Below are 11,346 nucleotides of genomic sequence, written 5' to 3'. Positions count from 1 at the left end.
TCTTTTTCCTAGCTCTTTCGGACTCCCACCTTCCCATCGTCAAGATTGTCTTGATAATGTACTTGTATAACACGGTGGCGGAGGAATACCAGTTGGGAAGTTTGTGTGAGGAAAATGGATAAGTGTGAGAGATGAAGAAATATATCAAATAAACAAATGGGGGATGCAGCTGAAATTTTGAGGTTTTCATGTGTTTAATGAACCAATTTCATACAGACTCGCATCATCAAAGACGTGAGCCTTCTTGCTATTGCAGAGACGGGATATGGTCGAAGAAGTGGGAGAAAACAGTGAGGTTGGGAATGGTGGGGAATGGGAAGATAACAAAAATTTTTAACAGTGTTTATCTTTATTTAACAGTAGGGACTAATGAATCTAACAGCACAAAATTAAAGGATTCAAAAAAGAAAAAAAGTACTTGATTCAAAATTGAACAAAATTGTAAGGACCTCAAATTAATTTTCCCAAAAATAAATAAGAAGTTAATGCAATCAATCAAACTGAAAACTAAGTAACAAATGCAATGTCACAACCATAATTTATGCATCATCTTCATCTTCATCCATATAAGAATCTTCCTCACTATCTTTTGTTTCTTCATCATCTTGAAGTTCCTCTTCTTCTTCTTGATCATCATCATCATCATCATCATCTTCTTCTTCTTCTTCTTCTTCTTCTTCATTATCATCATCATCATAAACCATGTTATCAATCAACATGTCTACTTCTTCATAGTGAATTTCAAAGTCTCTTTCATTATTTAATTCATCATTATGAACAATTATTGGTAGTATGACTTCTAATCCATTTGCTTCAAATGCTTCTACGTTTGTTTCATTCTAAGAAAGAGGTGTGCAATAATAATATGTAAGAATTGGAGAAGACAAGTAACATATATGGCAAACAAATACACACACACATATATATGAATAAGCAAAGTTAAATGCAACATTTGTATATGAAGAAACTAACAAGTTTTATTTAAGGACAACTCCTACCAAAGACAAGACTTGCTAAACAATCATTAACAGATAGCTTTGAAGTACAAAAAAAAAACTGAAAAAGATTCTGAAAAATGTAAGAGATAGGAATGTATTGAGACTACCTACCAACAACAATCAAACAACATATATCAAGCTAGATAAAAAAAACAAAACATTATACGTCAACCCAACTAACAGTTAAATGGTCACCTTACTTGAATAGTTCTACAACTTGTGTTTGGGTTGCCACTAGACCTCTAGTTAACTCTATCAAAGGAGCTGCTACATCTCAAATTATTATAATCCAACCCTGCACACACAATCAGGTCAACAAATTAAAACCAGAAAAAAAAAAAGCATTCACCAAGCAACCAAGCATTTCAATAATTGGTAAATATAATATAAATCAAGCATAAGCAACCAAGCATTTCAATAATTGGTAACTCTATACATAGACAATATATACGTAAATCATAAGTCCCTTAATATTCTAAGCAACCAAGCATCTCATGTAATGACAGATTTTACATGTATTTGCCCAATTATGGCATTGCAAGAGTGATGTAAATCTGTCTAATAGTTGTGGAATGCTCAATCAGTAGGAAACTGTTTTGCTATTTCAGGTAATAATGCTCATAATGTTTGAGGCTGAAATTATAGACATTTTGGATAAGATGCTTGCAATCTTTTTAAGTTGTAATCTGCTAAGGGATTAACATCTCAGCTCTTGTTTATTTCCATTGGAATGATCAATGCATATAGTTGGGGCTAGGCCTGTAGTAATAACTCAAAATCAGATTCTAATCTGATAGGATCTTTGACCATCCTAATGAAATGACATCCTAACAATATAAAATTAATAATACAATCAGGAAAAAATTAGAAATCATTAAAGCTAATAAACCATAATAAATTAAAGAGCTAAAGTTTTAGTGTTGAAACTGCATGCATATTGAAAGAATTTTGTAAAAGTATAAGTTTGGTGTTGGAATTCAATTGATACATGTTAGTATCGATATACTGGTCCCCATGAGGTTCTCAATGAAGATTCCCCTACTTTAAGTATTTTTAATTTCTTTTAAATCATGATGAGTTTGATACATCATCTGCTTGCTAGATTAATAGTATTCCAGTATGTTTTGGCCATATCCAGGCAATACTCTTCATTTATATTTTACACTAACAAGCTCATCATAAGTTACCAAATGCCTTGAAGCATTGCAACTATCAGAGTGAAATCTATATCAGCTTTACATGAGGGGGAATTTTTTTAGTTAGGTAATTGAATCTATAATGCAAATAAACAAACTAGGATGCTTTACACATGATTAACTTGCAACATTCTCATTTCATGAGTTTTACGTCAAGAGCAACCAAATGCTTGTGCCATCACCATTACACAACACTCATCCACCGATTATGATGAACGTAATATGGAAGCAACAACACAATCAGATGTTTGTACTTTGATAGCTCGAAGAATGAGCTTTCTTACATAGAAGCCAATTCCAATAATACAACAATAAATATAAAACGAATAACCAAAAAAAGCAAATGAAAGCAAAAAGGCCCAATTTACATAAGTTACGAATAAGGGTTGGGAATTACAGACATTTGTATACAACAATAAATATAAAACGAATATAAAACTCCAATAAAAAAGCATATATATCAAAGACCAGTATACATTAAAGCTTGCCTAAATGTGTACCTCATTTTCCATCTCCCAGAATGAACTGCAGAGAATCCAATCAACCAAATGAAGTGCTAATCCTCTGCAATGTCACTAGTCAAGGCAGTACTAAAAGGCAGTCACTTAGTACCAGTAGAAATATTTTCAACAAAACTAGAAGGGAGATATGAACCTTGAAATAAAAATTAACCCACAAATAAAATGAAATCTAAAAGGGAATCTAAACCAGAAGATGAAAACAAGAAATAGAATGCCAAGAAGCTACCCAGTGACGAATCTGAACGCTGACGATGAAAATAGAGGAGGCTGACAGAACGGAATAGAATCTAAACTTTGAAGAGGAGACCGAAGAATGTGAATGGACACAACAACGCGAATGGAAGGCCGACACTCTGAGTCTCAAAACCTACACATTCAGGCGCGATTTGATCTAAGGAGGAGAAATGGAAGAAGAGTAGGAGTGGAGGATTGGAGGTGCCTTTGTTGGACTAGCAGACGATGGTGAAGGGGTTTCATCAGAGAAATAAACCCTTAGGCATTGAGGAAACCCTTAGAAGTGGTATGGCTCCTCCTCTTGCGATTCTTGTAATTTTTTAAAAGAAGGAAATTAGAAAAAAAATCCTAAAGAGAGCAAATTTGTGATATTTGTGGAGGGAAAATGAATTTTGCCTTTGCAAATGGAGGGAACATGCGAATATGTTGGAGGAGCAAGATTTTTCACACACATATAGATATAAAATCTAATTAAATGTTTCTTTAGTAAAAAATTATAAAATAAAATTGTTATTATAGAAAATATACTTAGCATTAAAATGATAAATTAATTATTAAAATTATTCCTTTTAATTATAATACCTCTCTCTCACATATATTATCTCACTTTTAATTATATCACATCTCTCTCACACACACTTTATCTTTCAATACCTTCCCTCTCAACTTTCCCTCCTTTTTTTTACCAGCAATTTTTGCCATCTAAGCATGTAATTAGAGAAAATTAATACATACCTCAAAACCTAAATAGTAATAATAATATAGAAATACTGTCCAATAATGTTAAACTAATATCATACATATATATATATAGTGATATAAATATAAGATATATCAAGAAATAAGCATTAAAAAGAATATAATAAAGTTAAAACAAAAAACATAAATATAAGACACTTCAATAATAAAGATTTAAACAGCAGTTTATTCGAAATATTTTTATCAAATTTAATACAAATATATTTGAAATATTTGACAATAAAATATAGATATATTTAAATATGAAATTTACAAATTAAATATAATCTACAGGATTATAATGATAGGGGCAGAATCTCTAACTTATATGTTACCAGGATGAAATTTTTTTTCTTAAGTAAAGTTGTCAAGCTTTTTATAATATTCTAATCAAATATTTTTAGATCTAATAAGATTTTTCTTATTATAGTCTTAGATCTACTCTATAATCTCTAATTTTCTTTTCTAATTATCATTTCTCAATTTCAGGATGACTAAAAAGAAATTCAAAATATTTATAATTATTGTTTTAGAAATTCAAGATATTGATTCTCTTTTTATACTTTACCATCCCTTTATTTATCTTAGATATTCTTATATATAATTTCATTATCAAATGAGCATTTACTATTACTCCAAGTTGCAAACGAAAATTAGGATATACACACACACTATAGATTATATTTAATAACATGGGTCATCAGTTGAGTAATTCAATCAAATAATGAAGCTAACCCAACATACTCGCTTTTGGATCTAAACTAACCTTGCCAAAACTTCTTTTAAACTTTCTTTTTTTCGAACAGATCAAATATATGCAAATTGAGCTAAATTGACCTCGTTATTAGGTTTCCAGCTTAACTCTATAGTTTATGGCGCCCTTATTATTCATTCAATGAAAATAAGTCAATAAATAATATTTCAATATGTTGTTAAACAAGTTATCAATTAGGTAAAAGTTCAACATGTCTTTACGTTTTCCACATATCTCATCATATCTAAAGAAACTTTTCACATATGTTATCATATCTAAAGACACTTATTTGACACTAATGTTGAAAGAAAGAGCAGCAATCTGACAAAAAAATTAATCATATTGTAACAAGAAAATAAAATCATATTACGAATTATATTCATATTTTTAATTTAAGTTCACAACCTCAAAAAAATATAATCAATTTCAAAAAAGTGTCTAATAAGGATATCAATTTTCTTCTATTTCCCAACAGAAAATATGTATAAATAATTAAACTATTATATTTTATATATATGTATAGATATATAAATTGTTAAAATACATGTCTAAATAATTACACTATTATATTATATAAATTTTTCAAATTTTATAATCATAATGTAGAATTTTGTGAATTTCATGTTAGCGATGGATTTTGTGATAGAATTTTGCGACGGAAACAAATTCTGTCAAAAAATCTGTCAAAAAATAGGAGTAGAAATTAGTGACGGAATTTAGCGACAGAATTAGCGACGAAATTTTGTAACAGAAATATTTCGTCGCAAAATTCCGTCGCTAAGCCTATTTACTAACGGAATTTGCAATGGAATATTTTCCGTTGCTAATAGACTATTTTTTTGTAGTGAGTATCAACACTCGGTGACAACTCGAAATATGTACGTATCAATATTTCTGGTCCATCCGCATGCAATTAATTCATAGTGAGACATAGAGATACTATAACTGTAAACTTGTTATAAAATTTATATTTTACATTGATGGGATTGGTTTTGATACTTTAAAATAAGTTGGCTTAATGTAAACATCTCAAGAAATTGTTAGGAAATAGTTAGTGAGTTATTATGAATCCTTTCCTGTGATGCCTTTTCTTTGCTCAAATTTCCTTCATTAAGCTCTTTAAGGGTCTCCCTTATAAAACCAATAATTGGACAAAGGTATTTAGTTTCCTGATGACAAGAACTATTTTTTTCCAATGATTTTTTTTCTTTTTTCTTGAATACATGTTGTTTCGTTTCTGGCATTATGGTCTCTGAAATTTTTTATTCTCCGTAAATATTTTCTTATAGTAGTTGAATGGTGCTTTCCAAGAAACTGCATCAATTTGAAATTAGAGCGTAGATGATAGTTAATCCCGAAGCCTAGGATGGACACTTTCGTCTGACATGTGGAAATTAAATTAGAGTGAAAATGGTGGTTCGTTATTGAATATTCACCATGGAGATTTGGCCACTCATTTTGAGGGACCAGATTATACTCTTCTTTGCCATTTTTCCCACCAAGTTTTCTGAATAGAGTGAAAGTCAGAGTTGAGAAAAGTCTAGGGATGATTTTTATATTTGCCGAAGAGGACGGGTGTGATCGACAAGAAACCATCATTCATAAGGGTAATTTATTTAAAATGAAATTTTAATTTACAAGTTGAAAATAAAAAAAATTTAAAATGTTGTTTCGTTCAAAATAACTAAGACACAATACTTAAACGACAAATTTGGTGCATAATTAATAGTCCAAATATCTTTTTCTCTTTATCATCTGTGTAAGCCATTTATATCAACATAATCCGTGAAGATGTGAGGAGAGAATGGCCTAAAAATACATTAAAATAATGAAAAGGTATTTTAATAATTCTACTTCAATTTCTGTGAAAAAATATTTGTGTATGTCTGTGTGATAAAATGTTTGGTTAGAAAAGACAATATTTTTGTCGAAGCAAAATAATAATATCTTACAAGAGCACTGTATCCAACATCAGCAAAATTCTCAATATTATGAACTCCGAGAAAATATTGTCATTTATTTTCATTGAAATAATATCTTCTGATGACTTTTCTTCATTGGAAAAACATACAAGTTATTAGTTAGTTATATTATTTTCGAAACTCTCTATATATAAAAGCCTATATATAGTTATGTTATTTTTTCTAATATTTTATAAAATGTCAAATTATGTGATTTAACTTATAGATTGTATTTTTAAGGATGCGTATGTAGTGATTTAAGTGATTGAATGATTTGAAATCAAGTTATTTATCTCAAGCCGGCCAAAAAAAATATTTATCTCAAAATGTTTCTTCTCGTATAATGTACATGTCGTTAATTCTAGACGTAGCTAAATCTTTCCCAACCGTCTATTAAGCTGTACAGTGAATAAATAATCATGATTATTTATCTATGGTCTGCATATCGAACGCACCTCAACTCACAATATCCCCAGTTACCAGGGGATCTGGATATAACATATGAGCATATATATTTTAATTGTTCATTTAAAAGTTGAATAGTTTAAATTTTATTCTAAATTATTCTCAATATTTTAATGTCTTTTTGTTTTGACACCAAATGTACAAATAAGCATAATTTTCACAAATTATGATTTATTTAAAGTTAATGTACAATATATATGTGTGTGTGTATTTATATCCTATGTAAAGGTAAGATTACTGCAGCTTCGTCGTCACTTAGTTTAGTCTAATATAATTTATGATGGCCGTGAAGCTTCTTGGAAAATCAGTGATGGAATATACTTTGCCTTTTTTAATTTATTTGAGGGATATTTCTACATTGAGTGGGGCAAAAAGAGGAAGACTTTAATTGACTCGTAATTTTATAGAGTAATATAACAACCATAACAATGAACTCTATAAAAATTCTACCATCAACTATTTATACCTCTCAAAATCTCATGAGCTGAGAACAATAAACAAAAAGAAACCACGGTTATCCAAGAACTGTGTGTTAATCCACTCTAGTTGTTTCACTTTTGAACTTATATTGAAGCTATTTTGTTGTTGTGATGGGCTGTTTGTTCAAATTTTGTTATGCATTATTGACATTGCTGTTGTTGCTACATACAAGGCTCAGTTTGGCCACTGATGGTGAAGCATTGAAGAAGTGCATCGAGAAGGAGAGGAAAGCTCTTCTGTTGTTCAAACAAGGCATCTACACTGACTCTAGTATACTATCCACATGGAGGGACGGAGATAATGAAGATTGTTCCAACTGGAAAGGAGTTCATTGTGGCAACCAAATAGGTCACATTCAAATCCTTGATCTCCACGGTTCAGGTCCACTTTATATGGCTGGTATCAGTAATATTACGTTGTTGAGTGAGTTGCATGATCTAAAACATTTGGATCTCAGTGACAATAATTTCTATCAAAGTGACATCCCTCAATCCATAGAGTCATTCACCAACTTAAGGTATCTCAACCTCTCTGATTTTGTTTTAGTTGGGCATATTCCCAATCAACTGGGAAAGCTTTCAAACTTACAATATGTTGATCGAAGTAACAATTACTTGGATAGAGCTATCCCTTGGCAACTTGGAAATCCTTCCAAGTTGCAGTACATTAATCTTGGAGGAAATTATCTTGTTGGAGTGATTCCTTATCAACTCAGGAATCTGTCCATGTTGCACACATTGCAGCTTGGTTAAAATATGAATCTCACAGTAGACGACAAAAACAATGGTGATGCAAAGTGGATATCAAAGCTCTCTTTATTAACAAATCTTGATTGAGTTATGTGAGTGATGTTGGTGATTCTTAGATGTGGCTACACATGATTGGTAAACTTGTGCCGAAACAAACAGAATTGAGACTGAGAGGATGTGGCATTTCTAATGCCTATAACCTTTTGTCTGCTTCTCACAACTATTCTTATTCTCTTGTCACCCTTGATCTCTCTTATAATAACTTGAACCCATCGCTGTTTCAATGGCCCTTCAACTTCAGCTCCAATCTTCAACAACTTTATTTGAGAAATTGCAATCTTTCATCTCATAATCTCTACTTTCTATCTTCTCATTTTCATTTTTCTTCCCTCATTGTTCTTGATCTCTCTTATAATAACTTGACATCAGTAATGACGTTGAACTTTGGCTCAAATCTTCAAGCACTTTATTTAAGCAATTGTAGCCTTACATCAAATAATCTTATCTTGACATCTTTCAATCCCAACCTTCTCCTATCCATCTTGATCTGTCTCAAAATCAGTTGACATCATCAACCATATTCTATTGGATTTCTAACTTCACCTTTAATCTTCATAAAGTGCACCTCAGTGATAACTTCCTTGGCAATTTCATTCCGGATGGTTTTGGAAACATAATGAAGTCTCTTGAAGTTTTTGATCTCTCCTATAATCATATCTAAGGTGAAGTCCCAACATTACTAAGGAATATATGCACATTGAACAGCTTAACACTAAGCTACAATAACTTTAGTGGGGACCTTCCAAGGTTCATTTCTAATATATCATGGTGCCATAGACATTCATTAAGAATTTTGGATTTAGGAGGAAATCGACTAACAGGCATGTTACCTAATCTTTTGAGTTTTTCCTTTTTGCAAGTTTTGGATCTCTTTGCTGACCAACTAGAAGGAAAAATACCTAAAAGCATGGGATTGATATCTCAATTGGACATTCTGTATTTGCATGGGAATAATTTAGGAGGCGTAATCACCAAATCACATTTCAAAAATCTTTCTAACTTGTTGGCCTTATCATTGTCTCACAATCCACTGAGCTAGGAAATCAGCACCAGTTGGATTCCTCCTTTTCAGTTACAAGTTATGGGTATGGCTTCTTGCATGATAGGTCCTAATTTTCCAACTTGGCTTCGTAATCAACATCAATTACTATATTTGGATATCTCTGATAGCACGCTTTCAAGTACTATGCTAGAATGGTTTTGGCCACTGTTAAAAAACATGTATTACATGAGCATCTCATTCAACAATTTTTCTGGTGAAATCTCAAATTTACCACTGATGTTCAATTATCGGCCAAGAATTATTTTGAATTCAAATAACTTTAAAGGTGCAATTCCATCATTTCTTTGGTAAGCATCAAAACTTCATCTTTCTAAAAATAAATTCTCAAATTTGATTCCACTTGTCTGTGGGCAAATTGAGGATGGATGCATTGTCATTTTAGACCTATCAAACAATCAATTAAAAGGGCACATACCTAATTGTTGGAGCCAACTAAATGTGTCGGAGTTTGTTGATTTGAGCAACAATAATTTATTAGGAGAAATCCCATCATCTTGAGGACTCCTTGTGAATATGGAGGCTTTGATTTTGAGCAATAATAGTTTGACTAGAGAACTTCTTTTCTCTTTGGTGAATTGTTCTAAGTTATTATTGTTGGATGTGTCAAAGAATAAGTTGTTTGGTCCAATACCTTCATGGATTGGGAAAAGCCTTAGGTAGTTAAGAAGCTCTAAGCTTGTGGATGAACCATTTAAATGATAGTTTACCTTTGCATCTTTGTCACTCAATGCAGATTTGGCTTTTGGATCTCTCTCATAATATGTTATCAAATGAAACTCCATATTGTCTTCAAAAGTTTATTGTTATGGGGCAAAAGGACGCCAACCTAATTGATAGTGGCCATACATATACAATCAATTGGACAACCTGTCTCAGTCTCAATGAATCTTTTGAATTCTATATAAGCTTAGCATGGAAAGGTGAGGATCAGGTGTTTAAGATGCCAACATTTTTCCTTAAAGGCATTGATCTCTCTAGTAATGCTTTAACAGGAAAAATACCAAACCAACTCGTTTCTTTGTTGGGATTGGTTTCCCTAAATTTATCAAGAAACCAGCTAAGTGGAGAGATACCTATGAAGATTGGCAATTTGGAATCTCTAGAATTTCTAGATTTGTCAAATAATAAGTTATTAGGCCCAATTCCTCCAAGCCTTGTTCATATTGATTGTCTTGGTGTATTAGACTTGTCAAACAATAGTCTCTCTAGAAAAATCCTGATAGGAACATAGTTGCAAAGCTTTAATGCTTCATGTTATGAAGGAAACCTTGATCTTTGTGTATTGTCACTGAACAAAAAGTGCCTAGAAGATAACATGTCGCCACCTTAAGAAGCTAATTAGGATGAAGAAAAAGATGCCTCATTGTTCTCTCGAGAATTTTACTTGAGCATGGGATTGGGATTTCCTGTTGGATTCTGGGCCTTTATGGGGCTGTTGCTTTTCAACCAAACTTGGAGACAAGCCTACTACAGGTTTGTGAACGCAGTAACATGTGAAGTCTATGTCATGGTTGTGGTTTATGTGCTTAAATACCTCACCATCAGAGACTAGCCACAAGGTAATGATTTATATTTTTCCTCTTGCTGTTCTTATAATAACCATGTGATAGGAAACTACTAGAGTTGATATGTTAATATAGACAAGCATTTTTAACTTATTACTGATGCTCAAATAAAAATCGTACTTGGACATTGTATAAATGTTTTTAAGCTATAACATTTAGGTTTTTGACTAATTTATGGGAAAACTAAGATAACAAAAATCAAGTAATCTTATCTATAGAATTACTTGGGAATGCTTAACACGCTACTCTGTTCCTTACAGGATCTGTTCCTCCTACAATTTGGCATCGGATGAAGTCATGATCCAAGTAATGATGCTTAGAGAGCCTTGTATTCTTTGTTTTAGGAAGCTTACAGAAAACAAAAATATAAAGTGGCATAGATAAACATAGCTTATAGATTGTGTTTAGTAATCTAAGTCTATGTTTGGATTGATTTGTATGTTATAATAATTACCGGCTATAATGAAAATCCCTTGCTTTGTGCCCGGGGCCTGGACATGGGACATTTTAATTTGAATAGGCACAAATGATCTTGTGCTTTCTCTCTTTCTTTTCGGTTGTT

The 11,346-nt window shown here is 31.8% G+C and overlaps 1 long non-coding RNA gene across 4 annotated transcripts; it reads right to left on the bottom strand.

Annotated features, from left to right (window-relative positions):
• Nucleotides 1-429: 429 nt before the first annotated feature.
• Nucleotides 430-3,179, bottom strand: LOC114754748 (uncharacterized). 4 transcript variants are annotated; one of them, XR_003741243.1, is made up of 3 exons: nucleotides 2,695-3,179; nucleotides 1,194-1,293; nucleotides 430-676 (listed from the first exon to the last, which is right to left on the bottom strand). It is a non-coding gene; the product is annotated as an uncharacterized LOC114754748 (long non-coding RNA). The 4 variants fall into 4 exon arrangements; XR_003741245.1 differs by having other exon boundaries at nucleotides 430-658; nucleotides 1,199-1,293; XR_003741244.1 differs by having other exon boundaries at nucleotides 430-655; nucleotides 1,199-1,293.
• Nucleotides 3,180-11,346: the final 8,167 nt, after the last annotated feature.

This window comes from Neltuma alba, unplaced genomic scaffold (genome assembly GCF_004799145.2).
Source record: "Neltuma alba isolate B1F8T4 unplaced genomic scaffold, ASM479914v2 tig00010187_pilon, whole genome shotgun sequence".
Classification (NCBI taxonomy): domain Eukaryota; kingdom Viridiplantae; phylum Streptophyta; class Magnoliopsida; order Fabales; family Fabaceae; genus Neltuma; species Neltuma alba.
This window is presented reverse-complemented; position numbering and strand designations above follow the sequence as displayed.